This window comes from Haliotis rubra, unplaced genomic scaffold (assembly GCF_003918875.1).
Source record: "Haliotis rubra isolate DU_JTF1 unplaced genomic scaffold, ASM391887v1 Scf345, whole genome shotgun sequence".
In the NCBI taxonomy this organism is placed as follows: Eukaryota; Metazoa; Mollusca; class Gastropoda; order Lepetellida; family Haliotidae; genus Haliotis; species Haliotis rubra.
This window is the reverse complement of record NW_025767019.1, coordinates 662,647-666,973: the sequence shown is the minus strand read 5'-3', so window position 1 is coordinate 666,973 and position 4,327 is coordinate 662,647.

The window sequence follows — 4,327 nt, the reverse complement described above, 5'->3', positions numbered from 1 at the left end:
CATGTCAAAAACTAATATTCAATATAATCAGAACAAAACAAATTCTTTGAGAATGAGGATGAGACAAGCTATATTTTCTATATCAATGTAGTGTTATTTCTACATATTCCTACCCACTGTGTATTGTTAAACAGAGTATATGTTATTTTTCCTTATCCTGACTCATGCTCTTTTGCTTGTCTTCTTCTTCTTGCGAACATAGTGGAACACTTGTATCTCCTATTGAAGCTCCCTTCAATAAAGAATAGACGTAAAATCACTCCTACCAAGAGTTATCTCTCCAGCCGTTTAGGCAGGAAACTGTGGCGCCACCCTGCCCACATGCCTCACTCTCTCCTTCTTCGCCCTGTGGGCAGGTTGTGAGAGCACCTGTGTCTCCTAAACGGCACTATATCCTTTAATTAATAAGTTATTCTCCTCTATTCTACTTTTATAGAGGTTTAGTTAGTATCCTACAACAATATGGTTGGATATTTAATCGTATTTAGCACTGTTTATTCACGGTATTGTCCGTATTTGTTCAGTTGTTTACATTTCATGATAACCTATTTTCGTTGTTGATTTAGATTCGCTGCTGCAGACCCGCGTTGATTGTGCCCTAGCTGCACAACAATATGTACTTCCAGCTATAGCTGTAATCTTTATCAGCTTTTAATTGAAATTCAAATTAATATATAATTTTTCTCCGTGCTTAGGACGTACTATCAACTATCCAGGTGACTTCCAAGTCATGGGTAACTGGCTGAGTCCCTCATGAGCTGTCTACTGCTGTAGGCGACTTACTACCATCAAGTGACCTGCGGAGATATCCTTGGAGGATGGGTGGGATGTTGTCCACCTTGCTGCCGAAGACGTTGGCTTCTACATCGGACAACCCCTCAACGCAGGCGTAGAAGAAGCCATCCTCACGCAGAATGAAGCCTCATCCTGATGCCAGTGAGAGGGCTTCATGATAAGCCACTGCTGATCATCCCAGAGATACAGCACGCAGTCCGAGGGCGACAGATGAGGCGATCTCCGGACCATATCGCTATCAACGCAGAGAGGGCAGCTCTACAATCATGGCAGGCGATGTATAGGCGCCATCCTCTACCCAGAGAAGGCTACACACCCCTTAGATGGCGACAACTCTACGGGACGTCTCTGCGAGACTACAAGGACTTTCTGCCGAGATTGTTCCGTTGACGGTACAGGGACTCTCCGATGATCAACCCGATCATCTTCCCAGAGGTTCATCACAAGTAGCGACCAGTCAGCTACGGTGACTTCAGCGCAGATCTCCACGGTACCTGAGGTATCTACGATGACAACAGATGAGCGTCCTGTGGGCCATGTCGCTATCAACGCAGAAAGGGCAGCGCTACTACCACCGCAGACCTTCAAACCGGGGGGACCTTATGCAGGAAATGAACAGCGTTACGGCCTGGAGAAGACATCACAGCCCACAACGAGGTCCCGAGCCCTCGCGAAGGTTCCAACGCAGACGTCGTCTCTGAGGGACCCTCCATCAACGTGACATCTGGCAGCAGATCTACACTACAGGCCAGCCTTCGCGAAGGTCGACTCAACCATCCCCTGCGGCGGACACGGACGATCAGCATTCGAGAAGGCGTTCGCGAAGGAGGAATTGCCATCCCCGGATACAGAAGCGTTCGCCAAGCGAGAAGCGACGAAGGACCAGTCGCCATCCCCCAGATGCGGAATCAGCGTTCGCGAAGGCATTCACGAAGGAGAATTCTTCCATCCCTGGATACAGAATTGGACCACCAGCGTTCGCGAAGGACCAGTCGCTATCCCCCAGATGCGGAATCAGCGTTTGCGAAGGAAAATTCTTCCATCCCCGGATACAGAATCGGACGACCAGCGTTTTCGCGAAGACGTTCGCGAAGCACCAGTCGCCACTCCCCAAGTGCGGACTCAGATGAGGCCTTCGCGAAGGACGTCAGATACAGTATACAAGCATCTTCGTCCTATAGATCGTCGAGGATTCACCAGGACCTTCGCGTACCTACAGGTCAACCTACAGGCACAGTTCGTCGGGCTATTTACCACGTCGATCTCCTCGCCGATTTCCACGCAGATTCCCATACAGGTCTCCAGCGAAGCAGAGACATCGCAGTACTTCGTCTCTCTACTGTACGCCACATGCCGTCTACAAGCCTGCACGAAGGCATTCGCGCAGGCCATCTACAACGCAGAAACGCCGCAGTACTTACTTTCTCAACAGAACGCTACATGTCATCACCGAGCCTGCGCAAAGGCATTTGCACAGGCCATCCACAAGGCAGAGACGTCGCAGTACTTAACTTCTTAACAGAACGCTACATATAGTCTACAACTTGCGCGAAGGACAGCGCTATCTTCAGAGACGGTCAACAGATGAAGAGCCTAATAAAGGATCTTCAGACCAACTACCTACATCAAGGGCATCAACGACGCTTCGCAGATCATCACGGGAATCACCATTTCCGTATATATTGCCAGGTAGGCAATCCCGACTACAAGACGATTATCTACATGCAAAGCCATACAGTCACACCAAGCCGACCACCACGCAGATCACTACGCAGATCGTCGAGGTTATTCAACTAGGACACAAAGTAGCGTCATCCTAGAAGGGAAAAGATCTTCGTCGGTACACAGACTGAAGATAGGTCATACAGTACAAGAGAGGTACTCTTGTCAGAATTCATCACTAGCTCGGATCTTCAGACGGAATCCAGGACGGGATTCACATAGATTGATATATCTACATTAGAAGATTCATGGCCTTATGGAGATCTTCACCTTCGTACAGATCTGCAGACATTCTCACTGGCGGAGTTCAACAGCAGCCTTGCTACAGCTAGGAAATTACATACTCGTCACCGATTCCCTGAGTAAAATTTACAACAAGTTCAGCATTAATTCTACAATTACGACGCTTCATTGATGTATGCAGTCTACAAGCTGACAACGTGGAAGTTCAGTTGAGCCTATGTATAAGGACGATGGCATTATCTTCAAAACTGAAGTAAGAGTCACAGCAGCCAGGAAAACAGCCTACCCAGCATCGATATTGCGGCTTAAATAGCGAAATATTCGCGAGTTTACCATTTAACCCTCGACCTGCGTGGTCACTCGTGTAACCCGGAAAGCTACGGACAAGACCGGCGATTGATCAGATATCAGCGGCGGCACTAGATTCTACAAGGATCTTTTTCCTGCTACACCGGTGACATCACAGCGGCTAGCCTAAAGAATCAAAATGCTTTGTTTTGATTGGACCGCGAGGGACAACGCCCTGAGCAGAGGTCGGACGTAGTTCACAGATCAAGAAATGGGTTACAAGTGACAACAACATGTCAGCGGCGAGCAACTCCTCCATTACAGTCCAGTTAGACTGGACCCCGTGATTTGGCTGCCTTCATGGGGTTAGAGACCTCCCCTGTCATCATTGAAGGCGAGGGCGTGGCAGCCAGGCGATTTTTACATAGAGTTATAGCGATGGCAGTCACAGAGTCGGCCATCGCTTCATTTCCTTACAGACGCGGTAAGGGTGTCAAGATCGTAGGATATAGATACAAGTTCTTGTATCTCAAGCACTACTCTCTCCGTTTTACTACAGTAGCGGAATCTGTTGGTTTTCGCCGCGTCAGCACAAGACATTACAGGCAGAGGGAATTACAACTTCGCCCACTACTGGTCTTCATGAATGTACAACGGACGATCCGGACAGGTTATAACCCATATCTATATATGGTGAACTCCGTCGCGAGGAGGGTTGCAGGCGCACCTAATTAGTGCGGGGTTTGCAGTACAAGGCGCATCTCTATGGGGGCGCATCTCTCCTAGAGTGGGAGCACACCTTGTCAACAATGTGTCAGCTGGGATATGGACCATAGCAGAGGCGATCTGCACTTCCATATGCTGGAAATGAAAGCAGCGATAAACGCCATACTCCACCGGATCAGCTTTTTTATAAAATGCTCATCTAATGGTACACACAGTCACCTCCACAGTGACGGTCTACATCCACAGAAGGATCAACAAAGTTGGCGAACCTTCTGGACCTCTGCTTTCAGTTGATCAGCATAACAGTCAACCTGTCTGTCCACAGCAGAGTATGCCACATTCCAAGAACCAAGAATGGGTTAGCAGATACACTATCCTGTCCAACGCAGCCATTCTCAACAGACTGGATGCTACATTCAGAGATCTTCAACCAGATCCACGGACAGGGGCAACGGACATGCGAAGCATCTCCTGCCTAGGACTAAACACTTACGTGTTTCTCCACCAGCTCTAATACCTAGGGTATTACAGAAATCAGTCAGGCGAGAGACCC